The sequence below is a fragment of the Artemia sp. Qi Xiang Cuo genome, chromosome 20 (assembly GCF_049724085.1).
Source record: "Artemia sp. Qi Xiang Cuo chromosome 20, ASM4972408v1, whole genome shotgun sequence".
NCBI classification, from domain to species: domain Eukaryota; kingdom Metazoa; phylum Arthropoda; class Branchiopoda; order Anostraca; family Artemiidae; genus Artemia; species Artemia sp. Qi Xiang Cuo.
In genome coordinates, this window is record NC_142813.1 from 24,322,533 (window position 1) to 24,346,736 (window position 24,204).

The 24,204-nt window shown below is 35.0% G+C and overlaps 1 protein-coding gene across 1 annotated transcript in view; it reads left to right on the top strand.

Moving 5' to 3' along the window:
• The first annotated feature begins 13,424 nt into the window (after window positions 1-13,424).
• Window positions 13,425-24,204, top strand: part of LOC148940031 (homeobox protein aristaless-like) — a 49,418-nt gene continuing 38,638 nt past the window's right edge. Inside the window, exon 1 of the mRNA XM_089105718.1 lies at window positions 13,425-13,540. The gene's annotated coding sequence lies outside the window, so the exon portion shown is untranslated. The remainder of the gene's footprint in view (window positions 13,541-24,204) is intronic.

Consider the following 24,204-nt stretch of genomic DNA (forward strand, 5'->3'; position numbering starts at 1 on the left):
AAAAATCAAGAGAATGTAACTGTGACAAGGTAAACCACGACAAAACACAACTGAAATATTCCACTAAAGAAATTCAAAATGAACTTTGAAAAATCAAGAGAATGTAACTGTGACAAGGTAAAGCACAACAAAACACTACTGAAATACTCCAACTCTTGCTTTTCACTAAAGAAATTCAAATTGAAATTTTAAAAATAAAGATAATTTAATTGTGAAAATGTAAAGCAAAACGAAACACTACTGAAATGTTCCAACTCTTGCATTTCTACTAAAGAAATCCAAAATGAACTTTGAAAAATCAAAAGAATGTAACTGTGACAAGTAAAAGCACAACAAGACACTACAGAAATATTCCAACTCTTGCAGTTCAACGAAAGAAATTCAAAATGAACTTTGAAAAATAACGATAATTGAACTTTTAAAAAGTAAACAACGACATAACACTAATTAATTTAACTTTGTTTCATCTCATTCGAAGACATTTAAAAAAAAGTTGAAAAAATATATCATGTTAAAAAAAATAAAAAAAAAGGGGGAGGAGGGGGGGGGCCAAAAAGTTGGAGGGAGGAGAGGCCCAACGAGTTTGGGGGTAAGGGACCTTTGGGGAGTTAATGTCTCTGCTGGTTAGTGTCGTTGGTGCTTATGATCCTTGATGGTTCGTACTCACATACACCCTACTACTTGTTTTGCAGTGATTTCTAAGGTTTGTTCTGAATTTCATTATTGAACTTATTTTTTTGCCATTCTAAATCCCACTTAGTATCAACTTTTTAGTATACTAAGATTTTAGACACTATTTTAAATCGATAATACCATTCAAGCATCACTAGTTTATTATACATTACACAATCAGCCCATCTCTCCCAAAAAATATTTTATTCAGAGATTTCATGTTAAAAAATTATCCAATCACTAATTAGAATCAATCACACTCCTATTATTCAAAACATTAATATTCCACCTGAAATACCTCATTCTATCAAATTTTCAACTTGATATGCGTAGCCTACTGGCAGGAACCAATGGGGGAATCCTCGCTCGTAATTGCTAATCACCTTAACCCTTTTATTCATCGTCAAGTACATGCTCCAAAAATATTTTATTCAGAGATTTCATGTTAAAAAATTATCCTATCACTAATTACCCTTTTTTTGCACCACCAAAAATGTCATTACATCAATAACCATACTATTACCATCAAACAAGACAAGACGCACAAATGCTAACTATAACCACCAATCCGGATAATAATTACCAAACAAGACTAAACCCACCTATCCTGACTATACCCACCAAACCAGACTATACCCACCGGAAACCTGTCTGGTTTGCCTTGGTAAGTCAATAACCCAAATAGCACATGGCCGTACGCAAATAGCATGGTCCTATGGCAGTACGCAAATCCAGACGAAGCATACTACTAGTATATTTCGAAAAATATTAATATGGATCACGTTCTGAAGTGTAATGGACCCCTATTTTTCTCGTTTTCTTTATGTTAAAAACGAACATAGACTAACTTAAAAAAAACTATCCACTGAAACTAAAGAGCAAATTTGACAATGAAAATGAGTTTTTAAATAGTTTTAAAGCTACTTAATACACTATTGTTTTTTCTAAATTATTGGGTGGCAACGGCCCTCCATACCCCCCCCCCCCCCTCAACGACACCACTGTCCATAGCCCGGGGCAGTGGTTATAAATTATGCAGTTTGCCCATTGTTTACTTGCAGGATTTATCATTAGGAAAAGAGGGAAATATTTGATTCTGGGTGTATACAAAAGGCCTGAGGGTATTAAGCTGAAATTTTGGATAATATTGAGGAGGACTAATTGAGAAGGAAAAGTGGTTGGAGCACTGCCAATCCCCTCCCACACATTTTTAGTTGCCCTTCCTCCAAAAGACACCACAATTTTTAAATAGCCATCTTGTTAGAAATAGTCTAACGCACATATAACTAAGCCTACGGGGATGACACATCCCACCACAGCTTTAGAAAAGGGTACTGAACAAAATGAAAGACACTTTGCTTGTGCTGGTTGTCAGAAGGATGTAATTACAATTTCTAAGGAACAACTGAGGGTATTAGGTTGCAAATTTCAGGTATGTTGAGGGGAACATTGAAGAGTTATCGGAGGGCAACGAGTCTCCTTGCCCTTTTTCAGTTGTTGCTCCTTTCTCTCATGGCTGATCAAAGTTCAAAATTTTAAAAATTGATTTAGTTCAAAAATGTCAAAAGGTCTAGTAGGCTAACTATGCAAACATTTAGTAACATAAAACGAATTATATTACAAATATTTTCTTTTATATTTACAACATTTAAAAATAAAAATAAAAAATACAGTGAAATACAGTAACTAATATCATTATATGTTAAATATTCAGTATAATTTTATTAGTTCTTTCCAATGACTATTGAAGACATATAGTTTTCAATAAAACGCAAATGAATCATTACGCCTTAGACTTTTATGGTTAGGGGAGGAGGAATGTGGCAGTAGCCAAACTCCTGTTTTAGGGATTTTTGTTCGTTTTAAGTTTGACTTGAATATTCAAATTAATTTTTGTTTCTTTCAAAATTTATTTGCTCATTTATTTTAGTACCCACTATTTGTAAATTTGCTGTGAATGCTTATTAAATTTCTGTTCGTTTTGGGTTTCATTCACATTTTAATAGTGATATCTGTTCGGTTTGAGTTTCTATAGGAATTCATTTCTGATGGTCTTAAATTAAGTATGGCTCTTTACTTTTGTTTGAAAAACTTCTTTTACAGGTAGTTTATTTAATTAATAAAGAGGAAATGGCAAGGTAATTTTCATTCAAATTTTCGCAAATTTTCATTGAAATTTTTGAATCAAATTGAAAGCAATCGGTCAAATGGGGATTCATTTTGCCTCATAAGATAAATATGGTCTGATTCTCGGTGGATGTTTGGTTATTTAGCTGTATCTTTTTTTTTTGCAAAAGTATTTTTCCTTAGAGTGAAAAAGGTAAAAACAAAATTATTATATAATTTAATAGCATTATATAACTAATTGATAAAGCTAATTTGTCAAGAGTAAGGAGTGATCCTGTACTGAAACCAAACTTTCAAAACCCGCAGATCTTTTCTAAGGATGTCATGGCAGGGAGAGGAGAATTGACACTTATCGGTTACATAATAAACACTCTAAAAGTTAAGTTTGATTAATGCAAATGAAATAAAACGAAATTATGATGAAAATTTTATAGTTTAGAAACAAATTTGGGCTATCTATTTGCACATTAGGGGGGCGGGGTAGGGGTAAACCATAGCATATATTAAATATGTAACCTAAACAAACCTATTCTAACTTAACCTAACCAAAATACCAACTAAATACTTAAATAAAATATAGCTACAATTATTTTCCAACCCAGCCAAAGATAATTCTCTAGTATAATGAAGTTGCTTGACCTGTCTCTTGTCTCGTGTTCGCAGCATTCGCGATCGAAATTCTCGAGTGTTTATTACAGGGGCGGATCCAGGATTTTTTAGGGGGGGGGCAAAATAGGGTTGATCCGATAAAAAAAATTCAGGGGGGGGGGCGCAAAATAGGCTGATCCGATAAACTTGCGTTAGGAGCAAGTTTAATTAACGCAAACTTGAGTTAATTAACTAAATTATACTACTTTAGACTACGCTAGGGGTGGCGCCTCCCTCGCTCCCTGGATCCACCACTGGTTTATTATATAACCTATAAGTACCGGAAAATCTTGCAGAGAAAACCATACGTCGCTTAAAAATAGTTAGGAGGGAGTTGAATTCACAAAATTCTTAAGAACGTGGAATTTGTTTGAGATTTGCATGAAGTTTTGAAAAAAAATAAGATTTAAGAAATCTTTAGAAATAAATTCTAAAGATATAAGAATAGAGTTTATTCATAACAAATAGAAAATAATTTCGGGGCTTCGTCAGCCCAACAAGTAGAAGTTTGTCTAGGGTGGGAATATATTATGGGAGGGGGGTGCTAGAACTGTTGAAGAATAGATGAATTGCTCGCGCATTTTAAGAGTTTATCAAAATACTTTTAAAATAGGATAATAAATGAATATTGAATAAACCCTGTACCCCTCCTCTCTATAATTGTCTACGCACTGTCATCCGCTACCATTCCTTGGAAACTGTACTGTTTGTTATGACGACGAAAAGGAAGTAAAACTAGCAATATTGGCTATACAGACTTATCATAACGGAATTGGCATGCTTACTAGTAAATATAATCTTACTATTGCTTGAATTCGTTTCTACACTCAAAAGTATACCAATTTACTTGTCCATGCTTAAGGTATATGTTCCCTCAAAATAAGCAATTTTGCGAAAAGCCTGCAGCAGCATCTTGCACCAAAACGAGAATTTACTTATACTAGATTCTATGTCTATGATCTATAAATTCACCGAGCTAGAATTATTACCGTATATTACCTGGGCACTTTCTAAGAGAATATTGTAAACTTGCTTTAAAAAATTAGAAAATCATTATTTTTCATCGATTTTCAACCAATTTTCAACATATATTTAATCCAAATAGCCCTGTAGACCAAATTTCAAGATTTAATTCGGTAGTTGGATAGAGCTAAATGTCTTTCATTGACATTTAAAACGGTAGGTGAGCAGTAAAATGATATGCCGATGCTTGTGTTGGGATTTTCTGTTGGGATTTTCTGAACATCAATTTATTCATGTATATATGAATCTATCAATATATTATGAATTTACCCCCATACTTACTATTAACTCTAATAACTTAATTCAGCTCCATATACTAATTTTCAATATAGATGTCTTTCCCCTATAAATCAACCATCTTAAAGGAAAAATAGCTTTTTCTTCTTAGTTGCAGAAAATTTTGTCTTATCAAATCTCACCCTATTCCAGTGCATTTTTAAGGCGAACATATTTCCCTTTTCTAGGGACTGGCGGCACTGACACCAACATCGTCGAGGGGCACCCTTTATTCTCAATCTATAGTCAGACAAGTGGGACAAGGCAGACAAGTCCACGCAGCCCAAACTTGCAATATTCAAAGCCCAATAAATTCTTACCTGTTTTCAAGACCTCCATCGACTAAAAGAATCTTGAACGGCCGCCCATTCCCTCAGAAAAATTTCACTGAACCCAGTGGCGGATCCAGGGGGAGGGGACAAGGGGGGCGCGCTCCCCTTTCCTCCTAGCGTAGGCTAAAGTAGTTTGATTTACTCAATTAACTCAAGTTAGCGTCAATTAAACTTGCTCCTAACGCAAGTTTATTGGATCAACCTATTTTGCGGCCCTCCTAATTTTTTTTGTCGGATAAACCTATTTTGCGCCCCCCTCCCCTAAAAAGAATCCTGCATCTGCCCCTGACTACATCCCTTAGTTCACCCTGATAAAAACGTTGCTTTTCCCGATAGAGAAATAACTATGTAGGTACAGACTAGGATTTATAAAATAAAAATACTAATTGGGCCTAGTCAGCCCCATGAGTAGAAATTTGCCTAGGAAGAAAATTCATTTTTGAATGGAGGGGGTTGTCATGAATCTACCACAAAAAAAGTGAAATACACACGAATTATACAATATCTATGGATATCTATAGGCATATCCTGAAATATATATATGAAAATCATTCTTAATCGGGGTTGAAGGCTGCACCCTGTGCCCCACCATATGCATGCTTGTGGGCAGTCATGGATAATAATTGCTTGGATTATATTAGCACTTACTATGAGAACGAAAGGGAATAAAAAATAATTGAGGAAAACCAATACTATTCACTACACAAGTTTTTTATAATAGAATTATCATATTCACTGGTGCAATGAAATCTTCTTTTTTTTTATTTATTCCTGCATTCAGGAACGCAACAACGCTTGACCGTGTTTGATTGTTTACATTTTTGCCGAACTATAATAACTTAACCTACATAATTTTTTTGTGACCTGTGTCGCAGACTAAAACATTATAAGCCTCTTTGATCACGGGGGTATTATCATTGACCGATAATGTACCAGTTACTAGGGCCTAAATGTTACTCCCGGCTAAGCAGTATATCGCCCCTCTCTTTTCACAATCTCTTCGGTCCACAGCTAGGGCCTAGATCATTTTTGTATCGAACCGGGACTGAAATTGAAAAATCTTGCACTCAAATTGGAAATTGTAGCAAGATTACTATTTAAACAACGTGTAAAATGCCAATCTTTTCGCCAAGAAGTTGATGTTAGAAGAGAGGCGGGTCATAGGCCCATTCTTTACTTCCAATCATCCATACTTAAATCCCTTGCAAGATGCCAGTTTTAACGAAGTGCCGCATGCCCAATTTTTCTACTATTTCTTTGTGAAGAATGGGCCAAATTTTCGGGTCCATGCCGCTGAGACTACATGAGTCGTTTTTACGCAGAGGCACAGTTGTCAAAGCGTTTTACCATTTTGAATAAAATTAATTTCTCAAAATTTCGACCAGGTGTCCCCGTAAATCCCATGATGTTATTAATATAGTCTTTTTGATATAGTCTTAATAAATTTTAATATAGTCTTTTTGTTATGAAAGTTTGAAAGATCTAATAAGTATGATCTGGGGTTTGCATAATCCCCGACTGCTCCAGGGATAATGGTAAGGGATCTTCCAATCTTCTGTTGGGGAAGGGGAAAGGGAGTGAATATTTTTCTCATCCACCAAAATATTTTTGCTCTATAAGCTCCTACGGAACTTAATAGTCTAGGTCCAGTTAAGTTGCAAGGTAAACCAAAAACACACTTGTGTTACCAAGCTATTAAAATGGTAGGAATGCCAATATCTCGGGGACAGCTACGGGTCTCAACTTCAAATTTTCAAGGAGTATTAAGGAGGGGCAGGGAAGTACATATCAAATTTTGACTTAGGTGGTGAGGTTTTAAATCAAAAGACACTGAGTTCATCCGGGTTATTGTCATATCTTGAGAACGGCTTAACGGGGGAAGTTGAAATTTCAGAAACTTTTTGGGGAGGAATCGGGGGGGGGGGACCAAGTGACTTCAAATCTATTTCGGGGGGAGAGAGTAGAAGGTTTTTGTCTCTGATCCACATAAAGTCTGATCCACTAAAGAGAGAGTAGAAGGTTTTTGTCTCTGATCCACATAAATTTTTCAAAATATGCTCCGATGAAATATATAATATAGGCACGGTTAAGTAGCAAAGTAAATCAAAAGATATTATATGTTGCCAGGTTGCCAAAATAACGCCTCAGCAATGTTTCGAGAAGGGCTTGGGGTATCAAGTTGAAAGTTTCAGGGACTGTAAGGGGGGAGGCAAGTGAACATTAGGATTTGTCTTTCTGGAGAGGGCAGAGGTAAAGAAAAAAAGACTAAATGCACCCAGGTTATCAAAATGTAAATATACGTCAGACATCTCACGAACGGTGATTGGGTTACAGTTGAAACTTGCAGACAGCGTAAAAGAAGAAAGGGAGAAGGGCAGGGTGACTTCGAAGTCCATTTTTCTGGGAGGGTGTAGGGACTAAATAATTTTTCTCACTGATCAACTTAAACGTTCACCCTACAAGCTGCAACAGTATTTAGGACCTCTCCATGGACTAAAGCAAGGAAACCATAAGGCACTCTGGGTTTTCAGGTTTTTAAAATACTGTGTAGGTATTTTCAAAGACTATATTGCCTTTCCATGACATACAAATAAAAGTTCAATAGGAAAAAATCATTTTATTAGACAGTGAAAACAATTAAAAAATCTCTGGATATTTCGGTCACAGATACATTGGCTGTCCCCAGGAGATAAACTGCTGAGGACGGTCACCCTGCATATGACCGAAATATCTAAAGATTTTCTTTATTGTTTTCACTGTCAAATAAAAGGTTTTTTTTCTATTAAACTTTATTTATCAAATACTGTGTCCGGACTATCTTGGGAAAGGCTTGGGAGATGAAGTTCAAGCTTACAGGGAGCTTTTGTAGGGGGGGGTCATTCTTTCCTTGAATTTTAACTTAGGGAAGAGAGCAGAGATGGCCTAAACATATTTTGTCTCAAAACACCTAAGAGTTTTGATACTTTTAGCCCCAGTGGGACTAAAATCTGTTCACAGTGATGTAGTATTGCAAATAAAAAGGCACGATCTTTATATAGATTATCAAAATAGGCTATTTGTAAAGTTTCAAGGACAGTTATGTGGATCGAATCGAAACTCCCAGGAGACTTTTGTGGGATCGTGTGTACCTCAAGTTTTATCTTGGGTGAGGGGGCAAAGGTAAATCTAAGGACTCTCTGTGTAAATGAGCAACCAAAATTGTATATCTTCAATATCTCAGGAACGGCTTGGGGGTGCAGTTTAAACTTTCAGGTTGTGTAGTGGGGCAAGCGAACCTCAAATTTGTGTTTCGCCGGAAGGCTAGGACTTGTGTCTACATCCTTTAACGCTTTTACACTAGAAACCTCCTTGGGAATTAGACTCGTTGGATCAGAGAGTGCCCAAAAAACTTGAAAAAAACTGTCGTGTCTGGGAATGGGTATGAAAACTTTTGTTGGATCACTTAAGACACAAAGTACTTTTGTACAGGTCTGCTGCTTGACTTTAAACGTTTTGATCACTCTAGACCGAAAGATTAACGATAAAACACTTAATAATAATAATAATAAAAAAAAAATTCGCAAATATTCTTAAAATTAGTCTAAAATAAAACTTCGTCAATTAAAAACCAACATGATTAGTTCAAAAAGCGTTTTCCAGCAAAATATTTTTTAAAGAAAAGTAAAGAGCAATCTTAAATCCTAAGACGACAAGAAAAGTTCTATAAAAGTTTCAGCTTTTAATGAACCAAAATTACTGTCAATAAATAGATGAAACGAATTAAGAATTAGTCATAAACATAAAAGATTCTGTTATAGATGAGTAATTGAATCTTAAAGCAAATTAATTTTAAAAAAAGGTTTTTTTTTCAACTGAAAGTAAGGAGCAGCATTAAAACTTAAAAAGAACAGAGATTGATACGTAAATGAGGGGGGTTGTCCTCCTCAACACATTACTCTTCACGCTAAAGTGTTCGGCACTTTTAAAAAAGTTACTTATTGGTCTAATTTAACGACCCTTGTGTCTCGGGGGTCGTTTTTAAAGAATAGGGACAAAACTTAAACTTTTGCTTAAAATGAAGGTATTGAGGAGGGTCACCCCCCCCCCGCATTTAAGTAATAATTTCTTTTGGTTTTAAGATTTAATGCTTCTCCTTACTTTTAGTTGAAAACAACTCGTTTTTTTTATTTAATTTCTGATCGCTTGTTAAATAACGCCAGGAAATCTGGCTCCACCTCCGCAGAAAAATGCCCCTCCCCGCGGAAATATCTCCAGGACAATTCAATCCTGGTGAAAAATTACCCTGGACAATTACCTTTAATACCTCCACGCATAAAATTGAGTCAGTAAAGAGAAAGCAAGACAGATAAAGAAATTTCGCATACGAATTCTGGCAAATTCCCCCAGTATAAAATTTCCCCTGGAAAGTTCAACCCCTGAAAACTTCCCACTCCATGGAAAATTCTCCCCGTGCACAATCCCCCCCCAGAAAATTCTTCCTCCCCTCCCCACCCGGAAAATGTATGCATACTTCCCAATAAAAAATACTACATTTAACAATGGCAAAATTTTAGAACTTTAAGACCTGTCCCCAGGGGCTGTGGGGGTGATGTTATCTCCAAATACATAGTTATTGGACCTTTCCACTATGCTGAACGAAATAGTTATCTCAGAATTTTGACTGAACGATTTTTGGAAAAAAAAGTGGCGTGGAAAAAAGGGCACTAGAACTTTTAATTTCAGTTAGAATGAGCCCTCTCCCGATTTTCTGGGCCCACTGGGTCGATAGGATCACCCATGGGGAAACAAAAAATAAATAAAATAAAATAAACATGCATCCGTGATCTTTCTTCAGGCAAAAAAATACAAAATTCCACATTTTTGCAAATAAGAGCTTGAAACCTCTAAAGTAGGGTTCGCTGATACCTTGAATATGATGGCGTGATTTTCCTTAAGATTCTATGAATTTTAGGGGATGTTTCCTCCTTTTTTCAAAAATCAGGCAAATTTTACCCGGCTAAAAATCTAAATTCTTTTGATTTATCCATTGGTATCAAAATTTTGTTTTCTAGAGTTTCGGTTACTATTGAGCCGGGTCACTCCTTACTTACAGTTCGTTACCACGAACTGTTTGACAGATATTAAAAGGCGTTAAAAGGAATAATCAAATCAAACTGAATGTGAAAAGAAATTAATACAAATAAAAATAGGGCAACCACCTCCTAAACTATATAAAGCCCTTTGCTTCGTTTGTGCTTTACTGAAAACAAAATATATTTTAAACAGTTTATCTTTTACAGCTATAATAAGGAAACGATTTCAGGAAATTACCATCATTATATATTAAACAAACAGTCTACGTTCATTTGTTCTTTCCAGTCATCTTGCTTATTACGGTGATTTTATTTTATTTTTTTTAACTTATAAGAGATACACAGTTAAAAATATATATAATTTTCAGTAAAGCGCAAATGATGTTATGACCTTTAGAGGACGTTGGTGTAAGTACCCTTGCTCCTGTTAGTGTAAAATTCTGCTCGTTTTCCTTCGAATTATTATAGAACTGATTATATTCGTCTTTGGTTTTAATAATGGCTCTTTATTATTCATTGAAAAACTTACTTAAAAGTTTTGCACTTTACTTGAGTTTTGCGCTTTACTTTGCTCTTTACTTGAAAGTAAAGCGCAAATGATGTTATGACCTTTAGAGGACGTTGGCGTAAGTACCCTTGCTCCTGTTAGTGTAAAATTCTGCTCGTTTTCCTTCGAATTATTATAGACCTGATTATATTCGTCTTTGGTTTTAATAATGGCTCTTTATTATTCATTGAAAAACTTACTTAAAAGTTTTGCGCTTTACTTGAGTTTTGCGCTTTACTTTGCGCTTTACTTGAAAGTAAAGCGCAAATGATGTTATGACCTTTAGAGGACGTTGGTGTAAGTACCCTTGCTGCTGTTAGTGTAAAATTCTGCTCGTTTTCCTTCGAATTATTATAGAACTGATTATATTCGTCTTTGGTTTTAATAATGGCTCTTTATTATTCATTGAAAAACTTACTTAAAAGTTTTGCACTTTAATTGAGTTTTGCGCTTTACTTTGCGCTTTACTTGAAAGTAAAGAGCAAATGATGTTATGACCTTTAGAGGACGTTGGTGTAAGTACCCTTGCTGCTGTTAGTGTAAAATTCTGCTCGTTTTCCTTCGAATTATTATAGAACTGATTATATTCGTCTTTGGTTTTAATAATGGCTCTTTATTATTCATTGAAAAACTTACTTAAAAGTTTTGCACTTTACTTGAGTTTTGCGCTTTACTTTGCGCTTTACTTGAAAGTAAAGCGCAAATGATGTTATGACCTTTAGAGGACGTTGGTGTAAGTACCCTTGCTCCTGTTAGTGTAAAATTCTGCTCGTTTTCCTTCGAATTATTATAGAACTGATTATATTCGTCTTTGGTTTTAATAATGGCTCTTTATTATTCATTGAAAAACTTACTTAAAAGTTTTGCGCTTTACTTGAGTTTTGCGCTTTACTTTGCGCTTTACTTGAAAGTAAATCGCAAATGATGTTAAGACCTTTAGAGGACGTTGGTGTAAGTACCCTTGCTGCTGTTAGTGTAAAATTCTGCTCGTTTTCCTTCGAATTATTATAGAACTGATTATATTCGTCTTTGGTTTTAATAATGGCTCTTTATTATTACTTGAAAAACTTACTTAAAAGTTTTGCGCTTTACTTGAGTTTTGAGCTTTACTTTGCGCTTTACTTGAAAGTAAAGCGCAAATGATGTTATGACCTTTAGAGGACGTTGGAGTAAGTACCCTTGCTCCTGTTAGTGTAAAATTCTGCTCGTTTTCCTTCGAATTATTATAGAACTGATTATATTCGTCTTTGGTTTTAATAATGGCTCTTTATTATTCATTGAAAAACTTACTTAAAAGTTTTGCACTTTACTTGAGTTTTGCGCTTTACTTTGCACTTTACTTGAAAGTAAAGCGCAAATGATGTTATGACCTTTAGAGGACGTTGGTGTAAGTACCCTTGCTCCTGTTAGTGTAAAATTCTGCTCGTTTTCCTTCGAATTATTATAGAACTGATTATATTCGTCTTTGGTTTTAATAATGGCTCTTTATTATTCATTGAAAAACTTACTTTTTTGAAAACATTTTTCCAAGTTAATATACAAAGAATCTGATTTAAATCTCGTGAAAAGTTTAAGACAAAATGCCTTTTCGCAAATTGTCGTAAACCTCGTAACTAGAATAAATATCTTAAACAGGTGAACTATTTTGAAACAAACCATTGACAACCCCAAGACCGTATCCAGGGGAAGGTAGACCCCCCCCCTCCTGAAATGTTTGTCTGACTCAAAACGTAACATAAATGAATGAAAACAAACTTTTGCTGTGTTTTTTAGTTTTTTTTTGTACCCCCCCCCCAAAAAAAAAAAAATCCTGGATACGTTCTTGGACAACCCATACTTCCAACAAAAATTGTTTTGAATATATTTATCTATCTAATATATTAGAATATACTGGAACTGCTTATGTGTATTTTTCAGTCCATCTGCTTGCATTTCCTACGTTCTCCCAAAAATACGGATGAATTTTAAATTGTCCTTAGGGAAATGCCAAGGGTCTCTATATTTCAATAAAGGTGCCAATCAAGGCCGTATCCAGGGGGGATACGGACCACCTACCTGGATACGAAATAGGATTTGACCAAAATCCTGGATACGAGCCTGGTGCCAATGCTTAGGGAAATTTCTTTCTGTTGCCCCCCCCCCAGCCTCTTTATTTGGTTACTTTATTCTGTTTTTCCTAAATTCCTTACGAGTTTCTGAGCTGCTAGAGTTATCAGCCTGCCTTTAATCAAGTCCATTTTCTCTTAGCTGCCTAATCATTTAGGCTACTGCATAATTAAAAGGAGGTCGAACAGTTAAGAAAGGATCTCTTAGAGTTGTATTCATTGTATTGAAATGTGTAAACGGCCTATGACAATTAGTTAAAGACTTCTGTTAAATTTATTGCGTTTCAAGGTGTTTAGCTATGGAGGTTTTCCCCAAAATCAATCCACAATTCCTTAATTTATTCAGTACTTAAGTTGAAGTAAATTGAAACGTTTATATCCTCATTTAACAGCGACTTTAGAATCGTTTTTTAACTAAACGTAACTACCGAAAACAAAAAGTTTTACTTAGAAACCACTGATAACTCCGCCTCAAAAGGTGACTCCGCCTCTTTGCCTCATTTTGCAGGGAGTCATCCACCATTTACAACTGCTGAAAACTAATCCAATCAATCTTCCTAAGTTAATTTACCACGCCCAATTTAGTAACTCTAGTTAAATTTTAGTAAGTTGAAGAACTCTTGAACGTCAGTTCGGTTTTGTTACGTTAAGTGATCGGTTTTGTGACAATAACTTCAGCTGAAAGGTTTTAATCTAATATAAGCTGATAAAGGGAACTCAGCTTGATATTTGCAATAGGTGATGACTTTATTTTCTTTTTCACATTCATTAAATGCTGTACATTCAAGTGAGTCGGTTTTAATTATCGAGCTCATTCAATTTTGGCTAAGGGGTATAAGACATTTACCCAATATCAATAAACTTATTATAATTGATTTTTTTGTAAGTTTTGGCATTCAATAGCCAATTGCAATTATTGACTTGCGTTCAAGCACTCAGTGAAAATTATTATTACAGTAAGTTGTTCCTAGAGTCGTACATCAGAGCCTAATAAGCTGTTTTTTTCTGTAGAAAACTATTAGAACGTTAATCTATTAGTATAAGTCCTGTAGTGCAGTAGTGGCGTAGTAGGTTGAGCTTACCTTGGTAATACAGGACCCAGAGTTCAAGCCCGGCTGTAGTAACACACCAAAGGGCTCGGAATTTGATTCCGGTGATGAGATTATGTGAAAGCGTGTCCACAGTAATCCAAATAAGAAGAAGATTAGCATAAGCTAACAATACTTTTGGTTAGTAATACAGGTTCTGTGGGTTTGCGCAATTTTTTCTTTTTTTACTAAGAAATTCGTTTTGGTATTTAAAACATGTTAAATACCCCATTTAATTAAGATTTAAATTAATTGATTTAAAAATTAAAACTAAAATGAATTAAACTAATTAGAATTATTTGCAATACACTCTGTTGAACGCAAGCGGGACAAATAAATTGACTACAACATTACTGTTCAAAGAATATTATCAGCACATCGGAACAGAGGGGGGGGGGGTAAAGGATACCTGAAAGTGATTTTCCTGTAGAAAAGGTGAAGCGTATTAAAAGTTTTGGTACTGTTCTATTGGCTAGGCAACACGCGAGAAGTGAAGTTTCGTTAATACCAATGAAATTAAAAAAAAATGATGAAAATATAATAGTTTAGAAACGATTTCGGCTATATACTTGCACATTAGGGGGTTGGGGTATTGTTTATTCAGCGTCTCATAGGAATTACCGGGTAATGCCTATTTGATCTTCGCTACTCTCGAGTGCCTGTCTCGCGTGTTGCCTAGCTAATAGAACTACAGTACCAAAGTTTTCAAGGGGAAATGTATTGGTGAAGTTTTAGATGATGGGCTTTTGGCCGTCTTTAAAAGAAGTTGATTTGAGAAAATGCGACTTTCAGGAACTTACTCAAAGCCTAAATTGTCCCCTGAAAAGATATTTTCAAGATCCTATTTCTACTCCTTCCTTGTTTCTAAGGCGTAGAAAATTGGATACAAGACAGATGAAATGTCTGAATTTTGAGCTGACTTAACTTAATGTAATATATCTCTGAACTTTGGAAAAAACTGTGTGTAATTTTTGGTTGATTCTATTTTTCTGTGACTCTAGGTTTCAGATACACAACTTCAATTATTTGAGTAGAATTATAAGCCATATTGAGTTTTATTAAGATCTAAGACGAATTTTTTCAAGTTCCTTAAAACCTCATAAATCAGAATTATGTAAAGGTGCACAAACCAAAACGCTTCTATTGGGGCTTATACTACACTGTATCAGGGGCATCATTTCACAAAATTGTATGGGGCGTATTTTTCAAAATCTAGGAGGGGGGTGTAATTTCGGTTCTTGCATCCTTTCAATAAAATTAAAAAAAAAAGATATTTTTGTAATCAAATGCCAGAAACAGATATTCTTTAGAATCTAGAGGGAGCATAAACTCCCTTAATCGACGTGTTCCTGTTGTATATCTATTTCTGGAAGTTCCACATTTATAAGAAAGGTTTTTCTTATAATCGTCCCCCATCCTTACAGAAATAAAAAAAAGAAGTGTCGTCTTATTTGCGGATAACAACAACAAAAAGGAAAATATTTTTCAAACAAAAGGAGATGTCTAGAATTTAGAATGGCTTAAAGTCAAGAAAGGATTCTCATTCTTCGGTGAACATTTAAAAATAAAGTTTATCATTTCACCCTCGATTGTCTAACAGAAATTCTATTGTTATAGAATTTTCAAAAAATTAACCATTTTTAGTACTTCGAATAGAAAACGCTTCCCTAGAATTCTCATCATAGGATATGACTATCCTCCTTTGAAGAATCAAAAAGAATTTCAAAACGTAGTTCGATTATAAATTTGTCAATGATGGGTCCATTCGCCCTTTATCAACCAAGTACTCTACCATTCCTTGTTATTGTGCAAGCAGCATCTAGCTCCAAATGGGTTCACGGAATCAACATCCAAGCTTATAACTGTAGAAAATATATTTTCAATGAATTAGAATAACAAGGAATAATGTTTAGTTTATTCTATAGGAATTTTTCATTAAGGAAAGTGACTTGTATACCTTTCTAAGAATGTCTCAAGCCCTTCCTAGGTCCCGTCGGTGTACCAATACTTGTTATGTACTTCAGAAATGTACTGTACTGCACATCTATGTAGGTTGTTTGATACTACACCATTGGAGGAGCGGGTATAATTCTTTTTTTTTTTCATTCGAAGCCTAATAAAGTATGAAATAAATGCGCGAATGAGAAGGATTTTCAGAAGAAAATCAAAAAAAAGTTTTTGCTGCATCTACTCACCAAGAAAATGTTTAGCTCTTCCACTTTCTCCCTCACACAGTCTGTGGCAGCAGAGGGCAACTCTTACTAAAGATCAACAAGAATGTAAATAAAATTATTAGAAATTACTTTCGTAGCCGTTGAAAAATAAAAGTTTATAGCCTATGTAGCACATTTTGCCATCACTCAATGAAATGATTCGACTTACATGCGCAAAACAGCCGTAAGCCAGTTAATAACATAAATTGAATTTGGCTAAAGTAAGTATCTGATGAATTTACTGGGTAGTTCATAGAAGAAAACGTTCAAAATATGAGAAATAATGGACCAGGCCATAAGTATATGAAATACTAATTTATGTAATTACCTTTGGAATAAATTATCAGAATTATCAGAAATCTTTTGCCTCCGCACGCTTAATTCAGACCTAGGACCGCAATATTCATAAGCAAGGTTGTCCTGGATTAAAATGAATGTGCACATTCATGTCTGAAACTGATTCTTTAACCAGAATCAGGATCATATTTCACTAAGAAATAGTAGGTTCAAGCCAGTTGATAAAACCACTTACCCCGGTCGCTCCATTGGATCCTCAATCAGGCATAGTCTACCAGACAATTTATGTCACGGCTGATAATGGACGTTGACTTGGGCTTTGTTTTGCATCTTTTCAACTGTGGTCAACTTTTCAAGCATGTTCAGCTCTGTAGCTCTGCCGTATTATTCGTGCATTACGTAGCAGAAGCGCATCCAGGATTTTTGTTCGGGGGGAGGGGGGTTACTAATTTTTTAGGGGGGGGGAGGGGTACATAAAAAACCTCAAAAAACTCATACAGAATTTGTTTATATCCATTTTTGTTACGTTTTTACGATTCAGACAAACCTTTCGGGGGGGGGGGGAGGGGTTCAAACCGAGTACTCCCTCCCCTGAGTACGGCCTTGTTACGTAGTTTTGAAAAAGTTAACAAATTTAGATGTGCCGGCACTTTGCTGAGTATTTTTTTTGTGTTTGACCAATACCTTACATATTTCCCTCATTGAGTTCGTAATTCGCATTTTGTGAAAAAATATAGAATCGCTAAACCCAATATTTCTATTAAAAAACAAGTAACTCTTCACAATACCCACTAGTCCATGTGCAAAACTACTACTATTACTACTAAAAACTCACCACATCACCAAGCCACCTGAGGCAAACACAACGACGCATGCTCCTCCTCCGTCCCAATATTTTCAAAGCCTCCCTCTTTACACCCGCCCACGAAGCTTCCATTTGCTTTAAATCTTTCTTTATGACGTCCTCCCACCCCAGACGGGGACGACCTGCTTTCCTTTTAGCCCTAGATGGTTGGCCGAAAAGAACAATCTTCGGCAATCTGTCATCCTTCATCCGCACAACGTGCCCTAACCACCTCAATGTGCAAAACCATATATGATATATTGTACCTGTGCTACAATTTTTTTCTCTCCCTTTTTTGAAGTGACTTTTTTAAGAGAGTAGTCTCAACATTTTCTCGGCCAATGTTCCGTATTTAATTTTGTATGACTGTTTTCGAATAAATAATGTATGTGCATTCAAAGGCTAGTATGTGGCTGCTCTCTGAACAGAAATAAAACTTACATCCAAAATTAATTCCAAAACACACTGGGCGGCCTCTATTTTTTGGGTCCCAGCTTATTATGGCACATTTTTAACTTTCTACGCTCTTGTACCATATTATGCCATGTAGAACAGGGAAGATAGGTTTTTTCCCTTTTCAAGCTTTATTTTTTTCTAACTCGGCCTTTACGAAACTATTTCTGTTCTGATATAATAATTTCTTTTCTGATGTTCTTAAATTAGTCTATGCTTTTGAAAGGGTTTATTGAGGTTTTCTAGACATTAGCAGAAAATTGGTATTTCATTTTGCGTGGCATTAAGATATATTTTTGCTGCCGAAACTAAAATTCGTTAAAGATAATGTTTTTCTTTAAGTGGTACACACACAACGTATTTCTGTTCATATTTCTGTTTATCATTATACTTGTTAATTGTTGCACATTTAATTTTGTTTTTGCTAGATTAATGCTTCATTTGAAACATTAATTGCCAAGTAACGTTCCTCGGCTACCAACTGTCATTTTATAGATTTTTCTTCCTTCTCAAAAATTCAATTGAAAAAGAAGACAAATGGTTAAGTGGAAGATTAGAAACTTTATTTTTACAACTAAGTAAAATTTAGAGGATTGGTCTAAACACCGTTGCGCAGAATGATACGGACTTGAAAGTTCGGTTTCCATCCCCTTACGAAATAGGTCTGGCCGAAATTTTTGTCTATGTACAAATATATAAACTGTCCAGTATTAGCTTGTTGATAAAAAGATAAATAAATTGAAAATAAAACAATAGTGAAGAGGCCCCTTGTTGGAGGTATATTTAGCTAAATAAACAAAACTTGGCATAGATTCAAAATGTAGAAGTTAAAAATCATCTTTTTCTCGCATAATATATTCCAATTTTTATGCTCAACATTTTTAAGTGGGAAGCCTAATTGATAGGGGTTGGAGTCATGTCATTCTCCCAATTATTTCAATGACTCTAGCTATGATCAGGCTTGTGTTGACTTTATCTCAACGACCCATTAGAACGTAACGTAATCTAATTGACATCTTGAGCGTCGGTTGTTCAGTCCATTACTGAATTGACATCAACTGATTGACCAAACGCTAATCAGATTTGAATTTCGAAGCTATTTAGTATCATGGATGACTTTATCTGTCAACCGACTTCGCAACGACACTTTCAACATCAAATACAAAAGTGGTATGGCTGATAGAATAGATTAATGGTTGGCCTGAGCCTAGTGCAACATGTAAGGTAAATGGTATACCAGTGTTAAAATGGCGCCACTTTGGCGATGGTGGTGGCTATATAATTACCAGGCTGATGTAGGATTGTTTGTTTTGAAATTTGAATACGACCTAATGAAATTTTTCAGGCAAATTTTCTTAATGTCTTATATGGGTAGATTTAAGCTCTCTTGACACATATAAAACTTCATAGCTACTGAAATAACCATTAACGTCTAAAGCTAAGCGGATGACATGAACTAATAGTGTTACTTTGAGGGTGGCAAGTAAAAAGTGAATTTTCGGTAGCGTGTCGATGGACGTAGACACAACAGACGAAGGTAGTTTTCCATCATGGCGAATAAGACAATTTTTTTTAATCAAGAACAGCACAAGGGCACTACAATTTATAAAGAAACACCAAAAACTCCGGGCCAAAGTTCACGGTTCGTTATTCAGCACAAAAAAATAGAATAAAAGGAGACCAGACTAGAACATGAAAAGAAGGCTAAATGAAAAGAAGACTAAACACCAATCAGATATAAAGGGATTTAACTTTGGTAACTACTTGGATATGAGCGATCTCTGCTATGTCTTAGAAGCGGTTAATTTCTTTGTTTATCTTTTCGGAATTTGAGTGGATTCAACCACTTTGGGGGAAGACATAAGGGAGAGTCTCAAAACTTTCAGTTGGGGTTTGGCGGACTCGGATGTATAAGTTTTTATCATAGTTAAGTTCTTTGGAGGGTTTAGAACAAAAATGAATGCTGTGGGAGTGGGTAGGAATGCAGCTAGTATTTCGAGTTTGGAGGAGGGATATAAGGAATGTGCTGACAAAATCGTCCAGTTTGCCGACAAATGCATAACACATAAGCTAAATTAAGCTAAAAACATAAGCTAAATTCCATGGTGTCGGCTCTATGTACCAATAACTTACACCTTTGGGGGAGTCCCGCAATCCCCCTTAGCTGCCCTGGGTTGGGGACCTGGAATCCTACTTATCAGGATATCTACCAAAATAGGTTTCAGTCAAACTTATTCAGAAAGGCCAGTTAATGTCCTAGCAATATATTTTTGAAGTTAAAGACCAACTGACACCCTCGTGGGTAAGGAGAAAGGGATCTCAGCCTCTCTAAATTCTTGTCACCTGTACATCCACAAGAAGCAGGTTTTGGATCCAGCAAATTTAGTGGGAACTAAAGGCTAGGCCCCTTTTGGTATTTTCTAAATTCTGAATCTGATCCAACCTCTATGGGGATAGGGTTTACAAAACCTCTTGTTGTCATTACGGAAACCAGTGCAATATTTTCCAAACCTAGTCGGCAGTTTACTGAACAAGTTCGCAATGCCTGCTAAACTAGTGTAACAGTTTAACTTCAAAGAAGGCTCCTTGATACTAGCAGATCCTTGACCAACGACCGACTTGGACTAATATTGAATGTGTATCTGAGTACACCAGCTTCGAATTTTCTCCAACTGGTGTCTTTGGATGATTGTACATTCCGAGCCCCTAATGTGACCGGCATCCTTCTTCAATGGGTTGTAAAAATAAATTGTCCCGACGGAAATGAAATTATGTAATCAGAAAGCAAGAGTTGTGAAGCCACATAAATAGCACAATTTTGTTGCTAAAAAATAATATTTTAGAAGTTTGGATGACACTTCATTTTGAAATCATTATTTCAGAAAGGAGGATGCAGTGGCAGATTCAGGATTTTTTTAGGGGGGCGCAAAATAGGTTGATGCGAAAAAAAAATTTAGGGGGGGGGGCAAAATAAGTTGATCTTATAAACTTGCGTTAGGAGCAAGTTTAAATATCACAAACTTGAGTTAATTAAGTAAATTACACCACTTTAGACTACGCTAGGGGGGTGCCCACCTCTGGGTCCGCCACTGGGACGATGACATGAATGGTCTACACTTTTAAGTAAACGCCTAACTTGGCAGTGTAATCTTTGATATATTTTGCTTACGGAAATAAAGGGGATTAGTGTAGAAAAAAAAAATTAATATTGAATCACCAAAAACAAGGAGCAAATAATATAGGGATACAATGAAAAGGGAGAAAAATTAATCACCAAAAACGAGCGGTTACCTATCAAGGACCACCGACAAAAAGATGGAAGGAGAGAAGTTTCAAAGTGGTTCATGGCTTTGTTACATGCATAAAAATATGCAAATAAATATTCCATTGATTCATTTACTCTCAAATTTAGTATAGTTGCTTGTGTCAAGCTTACCCAACAAACTATCTTGGGTGTTGCAGAATAATTGCTTTCTTTGTAGTCTTTGGGAGGTTTTGTGCGAGCAGGGGTGTCAGTTGGAGGGGGGGGGGGGGAATTTTGTCCCCCCTAGATTTTGAAAATTTCATTTCGCCTCCCCCAACGGTTTCATGAATTGACACCTCGGTACGTAGCCTAATTGTTATTGAAACTATCCCTTTTATTAAAGTTTCACTGTTTCAAGAATTGAAAATATTCTGTTTTTTTTAAACGCTGATCTTGTTAAGTATGTCCGATCCACAAACCTATATTCCATTTTTGACTGATTTTCTTATCTTTTAGAGGTTTCTTTTCCAATTATTATTTCACGGATTTGACCATTATTAGCTTACGGTTTATTTTTGTCATTTAACTGCTTTTTGTAATCATGCATATTTTTTATTATTATATATATATATATATATATATATATATATATATATATATATATATATATATATATATATATATATATATATATATATATATTCTTCTCTCAGCTTTAGTGTTGTAACTTTCAATGATTAGTAGCATCCTATTTAGTTCTTAAAACTATGTTCTTTTTTACATTTTTTTTTTACGTGAAACGTACATTTGGTATTCCTGCTAGTGAGATTTATTTTAATTAGAACTATGATTTACCTTGCCTTTAATTTATTGTCAAAAACGTGTGAAAATAAAATTAAAGATGTTCTTATAGATTTGTCGGGCGTAATTAATGAGAACTTGTTATCAATTAATCCCCCACCAAATGTTTCAATTCCATGGGTCATTGTAGTAAACTATTTGAGTTAATTTCTTTATTTTCTTGAATAGTTTTCATTTGTAAGATAATGACAATAATCCCTGTATCTATTTGAAATTTATTATCATTAGTGAAAAAAAAATCAGTTCTCTATTTTGGTTTGACACCTTTTTTGTTGAGAACATGTTTAAGTTTGTATGGTTTACTGTCTGGTATTAGCTTCGGATTATATATGGGTCTTTATTGTATTATACTTCATAAGGGCTACCGCTGTTTAATAGTAGATATCCCCTATATCCCCTTCAAATCCAATCGACCATTTCATTACCACCTACTGAAAAATCTTCAATTAACTACGTGTACTACTAATCTAGTAAATCTCATTATTCAATGAGGCGCAAAATTGCCCTATAATCTCTTTTCAAACCCCCTAGATCACTTTCAAAGTTGGCTCTGTCGACAACAACTTTTAGAGCCCTAGGTGGCCACTTTGTGTCTCCTTTAGATCAGGCTCTTTTTGTCGTCACTAAATACCGGTGCAAGGGGATTAAAATTTGTTTCTCATGCCTTAATGGAGAAAAGAGTTGTAGTAAAACTGCTGGTGATTTCAGAGAAGATTAATAACTGAAGTTAGTGCTTTTCAAAAATTATCACATTTCGGTTATTATGGGTTATATATTAAACACCTTTTCTTACAATTTAGTTTTTACTAGAGGCTGTGTTGCAGCATAAAACCTAAAAATAAGTATAATTTGAAGTACCTAAAACAGCTGAATTTGCATAATTGCAGGGCTAACGCCAGACTCATAGGGTGCCCTGAACACAAAAAAATATATGTGTGATACTAAGAGACTACTGTCTTTAGAAATTTGATTGAAAATCAGTTTTGTCCTCAACATTTTTCCTAATACTTAATATCCTAAATTTCAAATATAAGTTAGCCAACAGTTCGTGGTAATGAACTGTAAGCAAGCAGGGGAATAGCTCCAGCATTTTTATTGGGGGGCAAGAGAGGTCCATATCCAGATAGTCAAGGGACATCGGCTATATTATAGTTATTTTCTCTAAATTGTTGGGGGGCAACTTCCCCCAGGCCCCCCAGCCCCCGAAATGACACCCCTGTAATTTAGGAGCGATGCGGCTCAATAGTAAGCGAAACTAATAAACAGAGTCTTGATAACAATAGATATGTCAAAAGAATCAAACTTTGATATTTATTCGATATACATAAAATTCATGAAGTTTAATGTTACCCGTCAACAGTTATAAGCCTGAGAAAATTTGCCCAATATTTAAAAAGGGGGGAAACGCCCTTAAAACATCAAGTGATGTAGATGAAAATCACACCATCAGATTCAGTGTATCGGAGAAAGGTTTCAAGCTCCTATTTACAAAAATGTGGAATTTTGAATTTTTTCCAGAAGCACGATCACTTCACCTTTTTTCTGGGGGTGATTGTATTAAACCAGTGATCCTAGAAGATCGGGAGAGGGCTCATTTGATAGGAAATTAAAAGTTCTAGTGCCCTTTTTAAGTGAACCAAACTATTGAAGGCCATCTAGACCCCCCCTCTCTCTTTTTCCCCCAAAGTTGTTCGAGACATTGTTCGAAACCGAAGTCAAAACCATAAGAAATGGAATCATTGGTTTGGTTGTAGATCGCATGTTGGCTTTAGTATTTTTAATATATATATATATATATATATATATATATAAAATATATATATATATATATATATATATATATATATATATATATATATATATATATATATATATATATATATATATATATATATATATATATATATATATATATATATATATATATATATTGTTTTTTTCTTATACAATAATTTAGATAAACATTCATAGTCATGCTGTAGAGTTTGCACTGATTGTGGTTCATATATTTCAAATGATGTCACACAACAGGACGAGAGTTTACATAGAAATCATTTATTTTGCAAGGAGGGTAAAAAAAAAAGGCAAAACTCGAAAAAAACATTGGAAACTGCAGAAAAGATTTGCAAAATTCGAGGGCATGCTCGGCAGAAGTCCAGATTAATCCCGCTCCTGTGTGTGTGCATGTCCCGCTCCTGCAAGTCTAAATAAATCTAAGATAATTCAATAAAAAATTAGATTTAAAATCTGAGATTAAAATTAAATTTAATAAAGAAGATGAAATTTCAATTGCTAGTGCGAAACTTAAGATTAGTTCAGGGAGTAATCTCACTTATTTTGAAGTACTTTTCTATACTGGTTCGGGCATTTATAAATAACTACCTCCAACGATTATTCATACT